Source organism: Coregonus lavaretus, assembly GCF_964263955.1.
Source record: "Coregonus lavaretus genome assembly, contig: HAP1_SCAFFOLD_123, whole genome shotgun sequence".
In the NCBI taxonomy this organism is placed as follows: domain Eukaryota; kingdom Metazoa; phylum Chordata; class Actinopteri; order Salmoniformes; family Salmonidae; genus Coregonus; species Coregonus lavaretus.
Genome location: NW_028165834.1, coordinates 292,993 through 313,196, shown reverse-complemented (window position 1 = coordinate 313,196; position 20,204 = coordinate 292,993). Strand labels below are relative to the sequence as shown.

The 20,204-nt window shown below is 43.2% G+C and overlaps 1 pseudogene across 1 annotated transcript; it reads left to right on the top strand.

Moving 5' to 3' along the window:
- Positions 1-1,534: 1,534 nt before the first annotated feature.
- On the top strand, positions 1,535-4,538 carry LOC311115386 (toll-like receptor 13; annotated as a pseudogene). The gene is made up of 2 exons: positions 1,535-2,161; positions 2,732-4,538. The product of its transcript is annotated as a toll-like receptor 13 (transcript).
- The last annotated feature ends 15,666 nt before the right edge of the window (positions 4,539-20,204 follow it).

Genomic DNA, 20,204 nt, shown 5'->3' with positions numbered 1-20,204 from the left:
TAGGCCACACATTATGGCCAGACTTATCATTTTCACTGTTTCCTCAATAACTTTCTTCTCGCTTCCTCCTTCACTTTTGTTAAATCACCCCCCTGGCCATCCCCCTTTATGTTTATATTCCTCCATTTTTATATGAGAATGACACTCCCCCCCACCCTCTCTCTCACTTCTTCTTTTCTGCCCCTTTTATTTAATCAACTGTGTGTCTAGTCAACCCAGTCAGTTTACTTTTCACTTTGTGTTGCAGCTGTGTGTCAGAAATCAATCTAGACAGTCCTGGACAAATACCAAGATATATTTTGAACAAAGGGTTAATATAGTGAAGTAAAATGCCAGGGAAGTGCTTTTTGGAGCAGGGTGGAAGAACCGGATCTCAGGTGATCACAGTCCTATGCTGCACTAGCGCTCACTGTGACTCTCTTCCTCTGACAATTGTGAGTAAAAATACTTTGTGTATATTTTAGCTATGTTTTTCATTGGCTTTTGCTAGTCTATCTCCTAAAAAATATTAAACAATATATTTGCAGTTTTCTTTCTTATTCAGTCAATGTTTTTACACTGATCTACTCATTTCTAATTTACTAGTGCTCTTCAAAAATTTTCCTCTCTGGTCTAGTTTGTCTTTATCATTAAAACAAACTTTTTGTGAGTTATGTTGATAACTTGGATGACCTACAATTAATAATCTGTCAGTGATTTTGAGGACCATAATACCAACAGCTATCAGTGTAATTGCAATTTCATTAGATTTTGTATTTATGTTATACAGTGCCTTCAGAAAGTATTCAGACCCCTTGACTTTTTCCACATTTTGTTAGGTTACAGCCTTATTCTAAAATAGATTTTCTTTTTTTATTCCCTCAATTTTGCTAATTTATTAAAAATAAAAACTGAAATATAACATTTACATAAGTATTCAGACCCTTTACACAGTACTTTGTTGAAGCACCTTTTGGCAGCGATTACAGCCTCGAGTCTTCTTCGGTGTAACGCTACAAGCTTGGCACACTTGTATTTGGGGAGTTTCTTCCATTCTTCTCTGCAGATCCTCTCAAGTTCTGTCATGTTGGATTGGGTGCGTTGCTGCACAGCTATTTTCAGGTCTCTCCAGAGATGTTCGATCAGGCACTGTATTTCCAGCCGCCAAATCATGTAACAGTTAGTCACTGTATTTGTCTTTGTTATTCTCTCTAGATCTGAAGTAGATGTCAAGCCCCTCATAATGACACTCAAGATAACCATGCCAGGAAAACGAAGTGGGTCTACATTCTCTCAGCTGAGAGTCTTTCTTTGTTTCCTGCTGTATTGCTGGGTTCTTGCTGATCCAGTATGTGGGTACTTCCTGAAAAACTGCACAATCCGGGGTAATCTCAGTGACCCCTCTAACATGAAAGTACTCTGTTATAACAGGAATCTTGAAGTCATACCTATAGATATTCCGCGGAAAGTAAACAATTTAGACTTGGCAATGAATAAGATTTCCAAGATCAAAAAGTTTGATTTTAAAAGCCTATCAAACCTAAAAATTCTAAACATGTCCAGAAACCAGATTTCTCAAGTGGATGATGGGGCTCTTGGACACCTAGAGGCTCTTCAGGAGCTGGGTCTGGCTCATAACAGACTCACAACCCTGTCAGACCATTTGTTTCAAGACCTGGCCAACCTCTCCCTGCTACATCTGGACAACAACCTCATTGCAACCATCAGCTCTTCATCCTTTGTGCCTCTCTCCAGTTTGAAGACAGTGAATTTAACCAAGAACAACCTTTATAATATGACGGAAGTTCAGCCCATCGTACAATTACCACACTTACAGGAGTTGTACATCGGGAGCAACATATTCACCTCTTTCCAGTCACAGGAAATATCAAACACGTCTATAAAGCTGAGAGTGTTGGATTTATCCCGTAATCCATTGGAAATCGTCAGTGTCACGGCAGATATTCTTCCTTACCTTGAGGTGTTAGACATCGCCTACTGTGGCCAACTTGGACGCATGGAATGGGATTTGCTGGACAGGTCTTTTCTGAGCAACGTCAAACGTCTCAACTTGAGCGGCATTGAGATGTCTTTCGAGAAGATGGGTATGGTGCTGCAGACTGTCAACTCCTCATTAGTCCATCTGAGATTGCAAGACCTCAAAAAAGGCTCAAGGCTCAAGGTCAAGGCTCTCACTGATATTGCCTGCCATATACCTACACTCAGCGTGCTCCGACTGGAATATAACAACATAGGTAATCTCTCTGAGGAATTTCTGCAGTCATGTAAACACATGACAGAAGTGGACATATCAAATACTAATATTATTCAGCTGACTGACTTTTCATTCAGATCAATAGAGCAGATAAGTACTTTGAAACTGGGCCACAACAGGCTTTCTTCTGTGCCAAAGGCCACAAGAAATCTCCCTACACTGAAGATCCTGGATCTCAGCTTCAATATCATCCATAAACTAGGCTGCTCAGATTTCTCCAATCTTACAGGACTCACACAACTCTTTCTTTTCCACAATCAAATCCCCAACCTTCCGGGATGTGTTTTCCAGGATTTGAAAGAATTAAGGATCCTTAAACTGGGATCAAACAAAATCCTGACCTTGAATGATGCCTTCATGAATGGTTTACTCAAACTTGAGACTTTGATGTTGGCAGGCAATAAACTGAGCTCTGTCAGAACAGGAGAGTTTAAAAGCTTACTATCACTCAACAATCTGTTTTTATTTGACAATCAGATTGCTAGTATTGAAGATGGAGCTTTTGAGGGATTGGTCAACCTTACAGAACTTCACCTGGGCTCAAATAAGATCACTCAAATAGACATAAGAAATACTGTGCTCACTGGACTTCCATACTTAAGAACTCTTGATATATCCTGTAATTACATCACATATGTAAATGATGATAAATTAAACCCTCCACCCTTCTCTCATCTGGCATCTCTGGAGAACCTGCAGATCCATAGTCAGCGTCACAAGGGACTGTCTCATCTACCTATCAACTTTCTTGAAGGTCTGAAATCTTTATTGGTATTCCAGGCAGGGAATCTTAATATTAAGGAGCTGCACCCAAACACATTTATTCACACACCCCGGCTGTGTTTCCTTGATATCAGTAGGAATTAGTTCACAGCCCTCACTCCAAAGCTGTTTCACCAAACCCCACGGCTCAACAGACTGTACCTGTCCAAAGCACGACTTCAGTCCTTAGATTTCCTCATAGGAGCACACCTCAGTAGAGTCACTTTATTGCAGGTGAGCAAGAACGACATAACAGTAGTCAATGAGACAGTGTTGCGTTCTCTCCCTGCCTTGACATACCTGGACATGCAAGATAATGCTTTCACCTGTGGCTGCAGTGATGCTTGGTTCGTCGAGTGGATGGAGAGCGACAACCAAACACAAGTTGTTGGCGCAGGAGAATTTACCTGCATCTATCCTGCCGAGCTAAAGGACACCAAGCTGTTGGACCTTGAGCTTCAGTTCTGTACAGTACACTTAGGACTTTACTACTACATCTCTACCACTTCTCTGGTCCTCCTCACCCTGGTAACATCCTTTGCCTACCACTTCCTGAAATGGCAGGTAATTTACGGCTATTACCTCTTCCTCGCTTTCCTCTATCACACGAGGCAAAGGAATAAGCGCATGCCTCATGGCTGTCAGTACGATGCCTTCATCTCCTACAACGCCCACGATGAACCCTGGGTCCTGAGGGAGCTGCTGCCAGAGCTGGAGGGAGAGCAGGGCTGGAAGCTGTGTCTCCACCACCGGGACTTCCAGCCAGGCAAACCCATCATAGACAATATTATGGATGGCATCTACGGAAGCCGCAAGACCATCTGTGTGATCAGCCGCCACTACCTTTTGAGTGAGTGGTGCTCCCAGGAGATCCAGGTGGCCAGCTTCCGGCTCTTTGATGAGCAGAAGGACATCCTGATTCTGGTGTTCCTGGAGGAGATCCCTCCCCACCAGCTGTCACCCTACCACCAGATGAGGAAGCTGGTGAAGAGACGCACCTACCTGAGCTGGCCCAGAGCTGGGGAGCACACTGGGGTCTTCTGGCAGCAACTACGGCTGGCTTTAGAGACCAAGGACAGCCCTGCAGAGGAAAATCCAATCCTCTCTGGAGTGGAGGCTCTGTGATTGTGACACCCTGATTTGAAACAACCATCACACTCTGAACCTTTTCTTTACAGCTACATGAGAATATTAAATATGCACTCTCAAACTTTTGTATCATTTCAGCCAGTAGTTTTGAAAGTGGTGCTCACGAGCCAAAAGTGGTCCCTGTTTTTTGTGTATTACGCCATGAAAAGTTTTTTTAACCTATTCGTATCATATGTTACGATTCTAATTCGTACTATACAGTATGTTACAATTTTGCTGTGCTTAGCATCCTGGAGTCCATCTTTAAGAAATCCTTACAGATTTGACACACCCATGCGTCAATCTACCTAACATTTAAAAAACAACATCAAAGTCAGTTTAAGCTTGAGATATCCGTTTTTTTGCATGGGCTGCTTCTCAATCCAATGCATCCGACAACCTGGTCACAGAGCCTTTCGTATTATTCTGTATGTATATCTGAGACACTAAATTTAGTATGATATGTTAAGTTTTGTATGGTATGTATTATTTTATTAATGCAAAACGTACAATATGTCACAGATTTGCAAAACATAATATATGTTGTGAAATTTAGCTAGGTGGCGAGGTGGTTAATGTTAGCTAGCTTGCTAATGTTATCTAGCTCGCTAATGTTAGCTAGGCTTGGGGATAGAATTAGAGGTAAGGGTTAATGTTAGGGTTAAGTTTAGGAGTTAGGTTAAAGGGTTAAGGTAAGGGTTTGGGTTAGGGGAAGGGTTAGCTAACAAGGTAAGTAGTTACAAAGTAGCTAAAAGGTAGTATGTAGTTGAAAAGTTGCTAAAAGGCTAAAGTTGTCCGTGATGAGATTCGATCTCGCAACCTTTGGGTTGCTAGACGTTTGCGTTATATGTCCACCCATCTGTCTTATGTAACCATGCCAAACGTAATATACCATACTAAATGGAGTGTCTCGGATTTACGTACAGAATAATACGAAATGCTCTGAGACCATGTTTGAAACCGCCTAAGTCTGCCTTCCGCATCTGTGGTGGAAGGTGGCCAAGCTACAGCTGTGTTTGTCAGACCATGAGACATCCCGAAAATCAGTGTTCTCATGAAAATGTCCGTAGCGTCCAAACAGTTTGGCCTAAAAACTATTATGACCCCTCTATGGAAAGACACAGGACTCTCTCCTAGATATTGGACAGACACTTCAAAATCTTATTCCGTATGATTTAATTTTGGACTGTCTTTTTTGCCATTTCTGAGTGTGTTATTCAATGCGTTTCTATGGGCTATGATAGTAGAGGGCAAATTCAATATTTTATTTTACCCAACCCCCCCCCCCAACGGCTTAGACTTTTAGAGGTTAGGAAATGCTTATATTTGTAATATATGCTTAAATGTGTAATAGGAAATTTAATAAGCCAATTCATGATCACATATACTTGTAATACTTACTCTTTCCTTGTCATAGATTTTCTTGATTTTGTTACTTGATCTCATTTATCTAACAAATGAATGCAATATAATCACACTATTTCAGTTGATTTGTATATTTTTAATTAATATCTGTCATACAAAATGTTCAGCATAAAATGTGATAATAAAGTATTATTTGAACCTTTAACCTCTTAAGGATCAGACCCTTTTACATTTTCGCCTAAAATGACATACCCAAATCTAACTGCCTGTAGCTCAGGACCTGAAGCAAGGAAATGTATATTCTTGATACCATTTGAAAGGAAACACTTTGAAGTTTGTGGAAATGTGAAATTGATATAGGAGAATATAACACATTAGATCTGGTAAAAGATAATGCAAACAAAAAAACATTCGTTTTCTAGAATTTTTTTTTGTTCCATCATCTTTGAAATGCATGAGAAAGGCCACATTATATTATTGCAGTTTAGGCGCAATTTAGATTTTGGCCACTAGATGGCAGCAGTATGTGTGCAACATTTCAGATTGATCCAGTGAAGCATTGTAATACTGGACTATTTTGTAGTTGGTCAATTGATACATTTTCAAGTACATAACTATAGAGAACATACAAAATGATATGGTAATACAAAATGTAAGTTTACACACTCCCAGGAATGTCATACATGATGGATCATTAGCTTATACACTAACTTTCACACATTTAGATGGCCGGGCGGGGTGGGTGTGGAGCCAGAGACAGCAGGGGTTCAAACTGTAGAACCCAGTTCCTACATTTGAATATAAAAATGGATTTTATCAAACAAAACTATGCTACATTTTATCTCTGGGACACTTAGGATGACAAATCAGAGCAAGATTACTGAATGTAAGTACATTATTTACCTTCAGAGGTGAATGTATCAAACCGTGATACATTTTTTGTTGTTGTGCACTCTCCTCAAACAATAGCAATGGTATTTCTTCACTGTAAATTGGACAGTGCAGTTGGATTAACAAGAATATAAGCTTTCTGCCCATATAAGACATGTCTATATCCTTACAACAGTCATGCTAATCACATAAGCACACGTTAGCTCATCCGTCCCGTATACGGGACACCGATCCCGTAGAGGTAAAAAAAAAACATTGTTGGATTGACTTGTCTGTTGTGGTATTTGAGTTAACGCGTGATTATATGTTTTGACAGCAGGTTTGGCAAAATTTCTAATAAGACACCATGTTGTCCATTGAGTACAGATGTTCACAGTTGTTATTTATCGAACAGAGATCGCACACACTCTGACTCTTATTCCACACAGCCCATCATGTCTGGGGTAATCTTGTTAGGCTCTGGGCGGATCATGCTGAAAGCTAGGAGCCTGGGGGTCTCGTAGTGGTAGTAATCAGAGCCCACAAACACTTCATGTGAAGGTGAAGTTACAGAGGAGGAACTTCTGGATGCAATTAAAGAATTTAAGTCCGGGAAAACTCCAGGGTTGGATGGTGTACCAGTCGAGGTATACCAAACCTTTTTTGATATACTCAGAGGACCGTTATTAGCATGTTTTTACCACTCCTATGTAAATGGTAGATTATCAGACACTCAAGAAGAAGGTCTGATTTCATTATTACTGAAACAGGATACAAGTGGGAAATATAAATATCCAGTTCATTTAAAAATTGGAGGCCCCTTTCACTTCAGTGTAGTGATGCAAAGATTCTAGCAAAATGTATAGCGCATAGAATGAAAAAGCTATTGTCGGACATTGTTCATTCTAATCAGACAGGTTTTTCCACAACATTAATCCCTCCACGGTCTCATAGAGGATCTAGATACATTTTCTAACCTCTCTGGATTACAACCAAATTATGATAAATGTACTATATTACGTATTGGATCACTAAAAAATAAAAAATGTACATGACCATGTAGTTTACCAATAAAATGGTCTGATGGTGATGTGGATAAACTCGGAATACATATCCCAAATGAAATAAATGATCTCACTCCAATACATTTTAATAGAAAGTTAGCAAAAATAGATACGATTTTGCTACCTTGGAAAGGTAAATACCTGTCTATTTGTGGAAAAACCACCGTGATTAACTCTTTAGTATTATTCCAGTTTACCTATTTGCTTATGGTCTTGCCTATGCCTAGCGAACAGATTTTGAAATTATATGTGAAAAAAATATTCGGTTTTATTTGGAACGGCAAGCCAGACAAAATTAAACGGGCCTATTTATATAATAAATATGAATTTGGAGGACAGAAATGATTAAATATTAAAGCATTAGACCTATCACTAAAAGCTTCAGTCATACAAAAGTTATACTTAAATCCGAACTGGTTCTCTAACAAATTAGTAAGATTGTCCCGAATTCAAAACGTATAATTTTTCAATTTAAATTGTTATACAAAATTCTTGCTACCAATAGAATGTTATTCATATGGGGGATACAATCTTCCCAGCTCTGCAGATTTAGCTGCGAAGAGACAGAATCATTAGATCATTTGTTTTGGTACTGTCCATTTTTAGCTTGTTTTTGGTCACTGGTCCAGGAATGGCTGAAGGATTGCAATATTTACATGGAGCTAACCCTGCAGATAGCACTACTGGGTGATCTCAAAAGTCATAGTCAATCAATCAATAATATAATAATACTTTTAGCAAAAATGTTTATTTTCAATTTACAATCTGTAGAAACAATGAGAATAGAAGGGTTCAGAACTTGTGTGAAACATCTCAGTACAGTTGAAAAATATATGGCAAATAGAAATCCAATATGGATGGTGTTAAGAGATAGATGGGAGGTGTTGAATGGAGCTGAAGGATGGGACTAATAACAACAAACAACAACTAATAACAACAAGATAACTAGTGTAAAGCATACTGTGTCCATAATAAGTATACAGTGTCTTGCGAAAGTATTCACCCCCCTTGGCATTTTTCCTATTTTGTTGCCTTACAACCTGGATTTAAAATGGATTTTTGGGGGGGTTGTATCATTTGATTTACACAACATGCCTACCACTTTGAAGATGCAAAATAGTTTTTATTGTGAAACAAACAAGAAATAAGACAAAAAAACTGGAAAACTTGAGCGTGCATAACTATTCACCCACCCAAAGTCAATACTTTGTAGAGCCACCTTTTGCAGCAATTACAGCTGCAAGTCTCTTGGGGTATGTCTCTATAAGCTTTTATTTATTTCACCTTTATTTAACCAGGTAAGCCAGTTGATAACAAGTTCTCATTTACAACTGCGACCTGGCCAAGATAAAGCAAAGCAGTGCGATAAAAACAACAACAACAACACAGAGTTAAATATGGGATAAACAAACGTACAGTCAATAACACAATAGAAAATCTATATACAGTGTGTGCAAATGTAGTAAGTTATGGAGGTAAGGCAATAAATAGGCCATAGTGCAAAATAATTACAATTTAGTATTAACACTGGAATGATGGATGTACAGAAGATGATGTGCAAATAGAGATACTGGGGTGCAAATGAGCAAAATAAATAACAATATGGGGATGAGGTAGTTGGGTGGGCTAATTACAGAAGGGCTGTGTACAGGTGCAGTGATCGGTAAGCTGCTCTGACAACTGATGCTTAAAGTTAGTGAGGGAGATAAGAGTCTCCAGCTTCAGAGATTTATGCAGTTCGTTCCAGTCATTGGCAGCAGAGAACTGGAAGGAATGGCGGCCAAAGGAGGTGTTGGCTTTGGGGATGACCAGTGAGATATACCTGCTGGAGCACATACTACGGGTGGGTGTTGCTATGGTGACCAATGAGCTAAGATAAGGCAGGGATTTGCCTAGCAGTGATTTATAGATGACCTGGAGCCAGTGGGTTTGGGACGAATATGTAGTGAGGGCCAGCCAACGAGAGCGTACAGGTCACAATGGTGGGTAGTATATGGGGCTTTGGTGACAAAACGGATGGCACTGTGATAGACTACATCCAATTTGCTGAGTAGAGTGTTGGAGGCTATTTTGTAAATGACATCGCCAAAGTCAAGGATCGGTAGGATAGTCAGTTTTACGAGGGCATGTTTGGCAGCATGAGTGAAGGAGGCGTTGTTGTGAAATAGGAAGCCAATTCTAGATGTAACTTTGGATTGGAGATGCTTAATGTGAGTCTGAAAGGAGAGTTTACGGTCTAACCAGACACCAAGGTATTTGTAGTTGTCCACATATTCTAAGTCAGACCCGCAGAGAGTAGTGATTCTAGTCGGGCGGGCGGGTGCAAGCAGCGTTCGATTGAAGAGCATGCATTTAGTTTTACTAGCGTTTAAGAGCAGTTGGAGGCTACGGAAGGAATGCTGTATGGCATTGAAGCTCGTTTGGAGGTTTGTTAACACAGTGTCCAATGAAGAGACAGATGTATACAAAATGGTGTCGTCTGCGTAGAGCTGGATCTGAGAGTCACCAGCAGCAAGAGCGACATTATTGATATACACAGAGAATAGAGTCGGCCTGAGAATTGAACCCTGTGGCACCCCCATAGAGACTGCCAGAGGTCCAGACAACAGGCCCTCCGATTTGACACATTGAACTCTGTCTGAGAAGTAGTTGGTGAACCAGGCGAGGCAGTCATTTGAGAAACCAAGGCTATTTAGTCTGCCAATAAGAAAGCGGTGATTGACAGAGTCGAAAGCCTTGGCCGGGTCGATGAAGATGACTGCACAGTACTATCTTTTATCGATCGCGGTTGGCACATCTAGCCACTGGGATATTTGCCCATTCTTCAAGGCAAAACTGCTCCAGCTCCTTCAAGTTGGATGGGTTCCGCTGGTGTACAGCAATCTTTAAGTCATACCACAGATTCTCAATTGGATTGAGGTCTGGGCTTTGACTAGGCCATTCCAAGACATTTACATGTTTCCCCTTAAACCACTCGAGTGTGGCTTTAGCAGTATGCTTAGGGTCATTGTCCTGCTGGAAGGTGAACCTCCGTCCCAGTCTCAAATCTCTGGAAGACTGAAACAGGTTTCCCTCAAGAATTTCCCTGCATTTAGCGCCATCCATCATTCCTTCAATTCTGACCAGTTTCCCAGTCCCTGCCGATGGAAAAACATCCCAACAGCATGATGCTGCCACCACCATGCTTCACTGTGGGGATGGTGTTCTCGGCTTGATGAGAGGTGTTGGGTTTGCGCCAGACATAGTTTTTTCCTTGATGGCCAAAAAGCTCAATTTTGGTCTCATCTGACCAGAGTACCTTCTTCCATATGTTTGGGGAGTCTCCCACATGGCTTTTGGCAAACACCAAATGTCCATTGCTTGTGTTTCTTGGCCCAAGCAGGTCTGTTCTTCTTATTGGTGTCCTTTAGTAGTGGTTTCTTTGCAGCAATTCGACCATGAAAGCCTGATTCACACAGTCTCCTCTGAACAGTTGAAGTTGAGATGTGTCTGTGACTTGAACTCTGTGAAGTATTTATTTAGGCTGCAATTTCTGAGGCTGGTTACTCTAATTAACTTATCCTCTGCAGCAGAGGTAACTCTGGGTCTTCCATTCCTGTGACGTTCCTCATGAGAGCCAGTGTCATCATAGCGCTTGATGGTTTTTGCGACAACACTTGAAGAAACTTTTAATGTTCTTGAAATTATTCGGATTGACTGACCTTCATGTCTTAAAGTAATGACGGACTGTTGTTTCTCTTTGCTTTTTTGAGTTGTTCTAGCCATAATATTGACTTAGTATTTTACCAAATAGGGCTATCTTCTGTATACCCCCTTACCTTGTCACAACAGAACTGATTGGCTCAAACGCATTAAGAAGGAAAGAAATTCCACAAATTAACTTTTAACTGTTAATTGAAATGCATTCCAGGTGACTACCTCATGAAGCTGGTTGAGAGAATGCCAAGACTGTGCAAAGCTATCATCAAGGCAAAGGGTGGCTATTTGAAGAATCTCAAATATAAAATGTATTTTGATTTGTTTAACACTTTTTTGGTTACTACATGATTCCATATGTGTTATTTCATAGTTTTGATGTCTTCACTATTATTCTACAATGTAAAAATAAAGAAAAACCGTTGAATGAGTAGGTGTGTCCAAACTTTTGACTGGTGAGGTACAGTGAGGGAAAAAGTATTTGATCCCCTGCTGATTTTGGACGTTTGCCCACTGACAAAGACATGTTCAGTCTATAATTTTAATGTTAGGTTTATTTTAACAGTGAGAGACAGAATAACAACAAAAAATCCAGAAAAACGCATGTCAAAAATGTTATAAATTGATTTGCATTTTAATGAGGGAAATAAGTATTTGACCCCTCTCAATCAGAAAGATTTCTGGCTCCCAGGTGTCTTTTATACAGGTAACGAGCTGAAATTAGGAGCACACTCTTAAAGGGAGTGCTCCTAATCTCAGCTTGTTACCTGTATAAAAGACACCTGTCCACAGAAGCAATCAATCAATCAGATTCCAAACTCTCCACCATGGCCAAGACCAAAGAGCTCTCCAAGGATGTCAGGGACAAGATTGTAGACCTAAACAAGGATGGAATGGGCTACAAGACCATCGCCAAGCAGCTTGGTGAGAAGGTGACAACAGTTGGTGCGATTATTCGCAAATGGAATAAACACAAAATAACTGTCAATCTCCCTCGGCCTGGGGCTCCATGCAAGATCTCACCTCGTGGAGTTGCAATGATCATGAGAACGGTGAGGAATCAGCCCAGAACTACACGGGAGGATCTTGTCAATGATCTCAAGGCAGCTGGGACCACACTAAGCCGTGAAGGACTGAAATCCTGCAGCGCCCGCAAGGTCCCCCTGCTCAAGAAAGCACATATACAGGCCCGTCTGAAGTTTGCCAATGAACATCTGAATGATTCAGAGGAGAACTGGGTGAAAGTGTTGTGGTCAGATGAGACCAAAATCGAGCTCTTTGGCATCAACTCAACTCGCCGTGTTTGGAGGAGGAATGCTGCCTATGACCCCAAGAACACCATCCCCACCGTCAAACATGGAGGTGGAAACATTATGCTTTGGGGGGGGTTTTCTGCTAAGGGGACAGGACAACTTCACCGCATCAAAGGGACGATGGACGGGGCCATGTACCGTCAAATCTTGGGTGAGAACCTCCTTCCCTCAGCCAGGGCATTGAAAATGGGTCGTGGATGGGTATTCCAGCATGACAATTACCCAAAACACTGGGCCAAGGCAACAAATTAGTGGCTCAAGAAGAAGCACATTAAGGTCCTGGAGTGGCCTAGCCAGTCTCCAGACCTTAATCCCATAGAAAATCTGTGGAGGGAGCTGAAGGTTCGAGATGCCAAACGTCAGCCTCAAAACCTTAATGACTTGGAGAAGATCTGCAAAGAGGAGTGGAACAAAATCCCTCCTGAGATGTGTGCAAACCTGGTGGCCAACTACAAGAAACGTCTGACCTCTGTGATTGCCAACAAGGGTTTTGCCACCAAGTACTAAGTCATGTTTTGCAGAGGGGTCAAATACTTATTTCCCTCATTAAAATGCTAATCAATTTATAACATTTTTGACATGCGTTTTTCTGGATTTTTTTGTTGTTATTCTGTCTCTCACTGTTCAAATAAACCTACCATTAAAATTATAGACTGATCATGTCTTTGTCAGTGGGCAAACGTACAAAATCAGCAGGGGATCAAATATTTTTTTCCCTCACAATATATATATATTTGCGGAAAAAAACCATATGGGGGATTGGAAGTGATGCAGACAATAACATTGATGGAAGTTAAAATCTATGTGCAATATTAAAGCTGATCTACCCCCTAAAAAAAATCTACAAATATTCTACAAGAAAAAATTACTTTAAAAAATGTTGATGCTATCAGGGACACACATGCCTGCCTCAATGCCGGAGATGGGCAGTGTGGCCTCTCTGGCTCCTTATCAACGGCGGCTTGTGACACCTTGATTGAGGAGGATGGGCTCATTGTAATGGCTGGAACGACATAAATGGAATGGTACACTTTTAGAAATTTTTTTCCAAAAGGGTTCTTCAGCTGTCCCAATAGGAGAAACCTTTTTGGTTCCAGGTAGAACCATTTTTGGTTTCAGGTAGAACCATTTTGGTTCCGTGTAGAACCCTCTGTGGAAAGGCTTCTACCTGAAACCAAAAGGGTTTTACTTGGAACCAAAACTAGTTCTTCAAAGGGTTCTACTATGGGGACAGCTGAAGAACCCTTTAAGGTTCTAGATAGCACCTTTTTTCTATGAGTATATCAAAGACATCAAACACATGGTTTCCATGTGTTTGATACCATTCCATTTACTCCATTCCAGCCATTATTATGAGCCGTCCTCCTCTCACCAGCCTCCTGTGGTGCTTATGTCCCTCTCTCTCCCCTTATTCCATCTTCTTTCCTCTCACCTGTGGATAAAATAAAGTCTATAAAGTATGAATGAGAAATATTACAATAAATACAAGAGGAAAGTCAGTGCACGAAGAGAAACAGTATCCATATCAGTTTAGTTACACCATAAAGACCATACAATTATTTGGAAGTCCAATCTTGGTATGTTTGCTCAATAACCTCTTCTCACTTCCTCAGTCACTTTTGTTAAATCATCCTCCTTCTTTATGTTTCTATTCCTTTATTATTTCTGACAATAACGCCTTTACTCCCACTCCCTGTATCGCTTCTTCTACACACACACACACACACGCACGCACGCACGCACACACACACACACACACACACACACACACACACACACACACACACACACACACACACACACACACACACACACACACACACACACACACACACACACACACACATACACACACAGTCTTGTATAACTAACCTTGTGGGAAGACACAATTCAGTCCCATTCAAACTCCTAATTTCCCTAACCCCTGACCCTAAACCTAACCCTATCTCTAACCCTTACCCTAACAATAACCTTAACCCTAACCCTAAACCTAACCCTAGCTCCTAACCCTAAAACTAACCCTAGCGCCTAACCATAACCCTAAACCTAATTCTAACCCTAATTCTAACCTTAACCCTCCACATGTCCACACCTTGATATGAGAGAGACGTCATTCTCCCCTTCATTCCATTTTCTTTCCTCTCACCTGTGGATAAAATAAAGTCTATGAAGTATGAATGAGAAATATTACAATAAATACAAGGGGAAAGTCAGTGCACGAAGAGAAACAGTATCCATATCAGTTTAGTTACACCATAAAGACCATACAATTATTTTGAAGTCCAATCTTGGTATGTTTGCTCAATAACCTCTTCTCACTTCCTCAGTCACTTTTGTTAAATCATCCTCCTTCTTTATGTTTCTATTCCTTTATTATTTCTGACAATAACGCCTTTACTCCCACTCCCTGTATCGCTTCTTCTACACACACACACACACGCACGCACGCACGCACACACACACACACACACACACACACACACACACACACACACACACACACACACACACACACACACACACACACACACACACACACACACACACACACACACACACACACACACACACACACACACACACACACACATACACACACAGTCTTGTATAACTAACCTTGTGGGAAGACACAATTCAGTCCCATTCAAACTCCTAATTTCCCTAACCCCTGACCCTAAACCTAACCCCATCTCTAACCCTTACCCTAACAATAACCTTAACCCTAACCCTAAACCTAACCCTAGCTCCTAACCCTAAAACTAACCCTAGCGTCTAACCATAACCCTAAACCTAATTCTAACCCTAATTCTAACCTTAACCCTCCACACGTCCACACCTTGATATGAGAGAGACGTCATTCTCCCCTTCATTCCATTTTCTTTCCTCTCACCTGTGGATAAAATAAAGTCTATGAAGTATAAATGAGAAATGGAACAATAAATACAAGGGGAAAGTCAGAGCACAAAGGGAAACAGTATCCGTACAAGCAAGATAGATCTACTGTGGTATCACAATGTGGTATCAGTTCTGTCTCACAAATAAGGACTATGTCTCTCTCCTCTGCTCTTGTCCTTCTAGACCTGTCTGCTGCCTTTGATACTGTGAACCATCAGATCCTCCTCTCCACCCTCTCCGAGCTGGGCATCTCCGGCACGGCTCACTCCTGGATTGCGTCCTACCTGACCGGTCGCTCCTTCCAAGTGGCGTGGCGAGAAGCTGTCTCCGCACCACGTGCTCTCACCACTGGTGTCCCCCAGGGCTCAGTTCTAGGCCCTCTCCTTTTCTCCCTATACACCAAGTCACTTGGCTCTGTCATATCCTCACATGGCCTCTCCTATCATTGCTACGCTGACGATACACAACTAATCTTCTCCTTTCCCCCTTCTGATAACCAGGTGGCGAATCGCATCTCTGCATGTCTGGCAGACATATCAGTATGGATGACGGATCACCACCTCAAGCTGAACCCTGGCAAGACGGAGCTGCTCTTCCTCCCGGGGAAGGACTGCCCGTTCCATGATCTCGCCATCACGGTTGACAACTCCGTTGTGTCCTCCTCCCAGAGTGCGAAGAGCCTTGGCGTGACCCTGGACAACACCCTGTCGTTCTCCGCTAACATCAAGGCGGTGACCCGATCCTGCAGGTTCATGCTCTACAACATTCGGAGAGTACGACCCTGCCTTACACAGGAAGCGGCACAGGTCCTAATCCAGGCACTTGTCATCTCCCGTCTGGATTACTGCAACTCGCTGTTGGCTGGGCTCCCTGCCCGTGCCATTAAACCCCTACAACTCATCCAGAATGCCGCAGCCCATCTGGTGTTCAACCTTCCCAAGTTCTCTCACGTCACCCCCCTCCTCCGCACACTCCACTGGCTTCCAGTTGAAGCTCGCATCCGTTACAAGACCATGGTGCTTGCCTATGGAGCAGTGAGGGGAACGGCACCTCCGTACCTTCAGGCTCTGATCAGTCCCTACACCCAAACGAGGGCATTGCGTTCATCCACCTCTGGCCTGCTGGCTCCCCTTCCTCTGCGGAAGCATAGTTCCCGCTCAGCCCAGTCAAAACTGTTCGCTGCTCTGGCACCCCAATGGTGGAACAAGCTCCCTCACGACGCCAGGACAGCGGAGTCACTCACCACCTTCCGGAGACATTTGAAACCCCACCTCTTTAAGGAATACCTGGGATAGGATAAAGTAGTCCTTCTACCCCCCCCCCCCCCAAAAAAATAAAATAAAAAAAATAATAATTGGAAAGTGGTTATCCCACTGGCTATAGGGTGAATGCACCAATTTGTAAGTCGCTCTGGATAAGAGCGTCTGCTAAATGACGTAAATGTGCCCTTGAGCAAGGCACTTAACCCTAATTGCTCCTGTAAGTCGCTCTGGATAAGAGCGTCTGCTAAATGACTAAAATGTAAATGTAAATGTAATGTCTGTGAATACTTCTCTCATACCTGCTTTGTGAAACACTGAACACTTTTCCATGAAGCTCTTGTCTTCACAGATGATCTAACCATGCATGCCATTGTTGTTATTATGTATATAATTTAGTTCTATTTCTACCCTTTTCATTATTTTATTTCACTAGTTCTGCATGTTGGAGCTCGAAGCCTAAGATTTTCACTGTACCCTGCAATCACACCTGCAATGTGACTATTAAACAATCTGATCTGAATCTGAATCTGGATAAAATAACTCTCTCCCTGACTCAATAATCTTCCATAAAAATGTCATATTTACTGTCAGTTTTATGATCTTCTGATTTCTGATTTAAGTGATGCTATGTTTTCTGTTATTTTCTTGATTTTTGAGTTTGATACAACGTATTGGAAGATTTCTTGTCCCTCTGAAGGCCTAGGTCCTTTAGTCACTGTTCGCCACTATGTTTCAGGGATTGACTTGTGTGGATGGAGCAGAAATCAACACATTTTGTATTTCACCAACAGTGGGAGATTGGAATGAACAAAGTGTCAGTGTTAGTACCAGTTAGAATCTTCTAGGTAATGTCTCAGTTCTCGGAAAGTGCCCTTATATGGACTGCATCAGTATTTTATCCGGTCAAATTGTGAGAGGGAGTAGACTAGACCAATTTTGGTATGTTTGCCCAATAACTTTCTTCTCACTTCCTCACTTTTGTTAAATCATTCCCATGGCCGTCCCCCTTTATATTTCTATTCCTTCATTTTTTCTGAGAATGAAACCTTTACTACCACTCCCTGTCTTGCTACACACACACACACACACACACACACACACACACACACACACACACACAAACACACACACACACACACACACACACACACACACACACACACACACACACACACACACACACACACACACACACAAACACACAAACACACAAACACACACACACACACACACCTTGATATGAGAGAGACATGTCATTCTTCCCTTCATTCCATTTTCCATTCCGTCTAGTCCACCTGAGACAGGGGAGGAGGAGCGCACAGGCGTTCGTGCTGGAGTTCCGGACTCTAGCGGCAGACGCAGGGTGGAATGAACGGGCCCTCATCGACCATTTTCGATGTAGCCTACGGGAGGACGTTCAACGTGAGTTGGCCTGCAGGGACACCAATTTCACCTTCGACCAGTTGGTCGATATGTCCATCCGTCTGGACACCCTGCTGGCCACCCGTGGACGTCCCGAGTGGGGTCCGTCCATTCCACCCTCCGGCACCTCCGAGCCGAGCCCTATGGAGCTCGGGGGTGCTGGCGCTAGAGGAAGGAGGAGGAGGAGCCCGAGGGGGCCTGTCCCCTGCACCAAGTGCGGTTGTGGAGGGCACACTGCGGCCAGGTGCTGGGGAGGGTTCCCAGAGGGAGGAGACAACAGGCCACGCACTGGGGAGCCTTCCCAGGTGAGTAGACGCCCCACTTACCCAGAGCTCTCTGTTGCGCACTTTTGTATACCTGTTTGTTTTCCACAGGTTGCACCTCATTCCCAGCATAAGGCGCTAGTAGATTCAGGCGCAGCTGGGAATTTTGTTGATCGGAAGTTTTGTTTAGATTTAGGGATCCCTCTCCTACCTGTTGACAAGCCTTTTCCCGTTCATGCTTTAGATAGCCGCCCGTTGGGGTCGGGGTTGATTAGGGAAGTCACAGCGCCACTTAGGATGTGTGCGCAGGGGGGTCATGAGGAGACTATACAGTTGTATCTGATCGACTCTCCTGCGTACCCGGTGGTGCTGGGAATTCCCTGGTTAAGCACCCATAACCCTGCTATTTCGTGGCAACAGAGGGCTCTCGATGGGTGGTCTGCTCAGTGTGAGGGGCGATGTCTGGGTGTTTCCGTAGGGGCGACTTCGGTGGAAAGTCCAAACCAAGTGCCCGCACTGCACATTCCGCCTGAATATGGGTATTTAGCTCTCGTGTTTAGTAAAGCTAGGGCGACGCAGTTGCCTCCTCATAGACAGGGGGATTGTGCGATTGATCTCCAGGCAGGAGCAGCGCTCCCACGGAGCCACGTGTATCCTTTGTCTCAAGAGGAGAGAAAAGCTATGGAAACTTACATAGCCAAATCTTTGAGACAAGGATACATACGGCCCTCCACTTCTCCCGCCTCCTCGAGCTTCTTTTTTGTGAAGAAAAAAGATGGAGGGTTGCGCCCGTGCATCGATTACCGTGGTCTCAATCAGATTACTGTGAAATACAGTTATCCACTCCCTCTGATTGCGACCATGACGGAGTCATTGCATGGAGCGCGGTTTTTCACAAAACTGGATCTCAGGAGCGCGTATAACTTGGTGCGCATTAGGGAGGGCGATGAATGGAAAACAGCGTTTAGTACCACGTCAGGTCATTTCGAGTATCTCGTCATGCCATATGGGTTGATGAATGCTCCATCAGTCTTCCAATCCTTCGTAGATGACATTTTCCGGGATATGCAGGGGCAAGGGGTGGTCGTGTACATTGATGACATTCTAGTGTACTCGTCTACCCGAGCCGAGCATATAGCCCTGGTGCGTCGTGTATTGAGGAGGCTGTTGGAGCACGACCTATATGTCAAGGCAGAGAAATATCTGTTTTTCCAGGAGTCGGTCTCCTTTTTGGGTTATCGGTTGTCCGCGTCAGCGGTGAGAATGGAGGTGGATCGTGTGTCAGCTGTGCGTAATTGGCAAACCCCAACCACTGTCAAAGAGGTGCAGCAGTTCTTGGGCTTTGCGAATTACTACCGGAGGTTTATCCGGGGTTTTGGACAGGTGGCAGCTCCCATCACGTCCCTTCTGAAAGGGGGTCCGGTGCGCCTGCAGTGGTCAGCTGATGCGGACAGGGCCTTTAGGAGACTGAAGGACCTGTTTACGTCGGCTCCGGTGCTGGCGCATCCGGACCCTGCATTACCCTTTCAGGTAGAGGTGGACGCGTCTGAAGCCGGTATAGGGGCCGTACTCTCTCAACGGTCCGGCACGCCACCTAAACTCCGCCCCTGTGCTTTTTACTCTAAAAAGCTCAGCCCGGCGGAGCGAAATTATGACGTCGGGGACAGGGAGCTGTTAGCTGTAGTTCAGGCCCTTAAGGTGTGGAGGCATTGGCTTGAGGGGGCTCAACACCCTTTCCTCATTTTGACTGACCATCGGAACCTGGAGTACATCCAGGCAGCGAGGAGACTGAACCCTCGCCAGGCTCGATGGAGTATGTTTCTCGCCAGGTTCGTATTTAAAATCACGTACATCCCTGGGTCCCAGAATGGTAAGGCAGATGCGCTGTCCCGGCGGTATGACACGGAGGA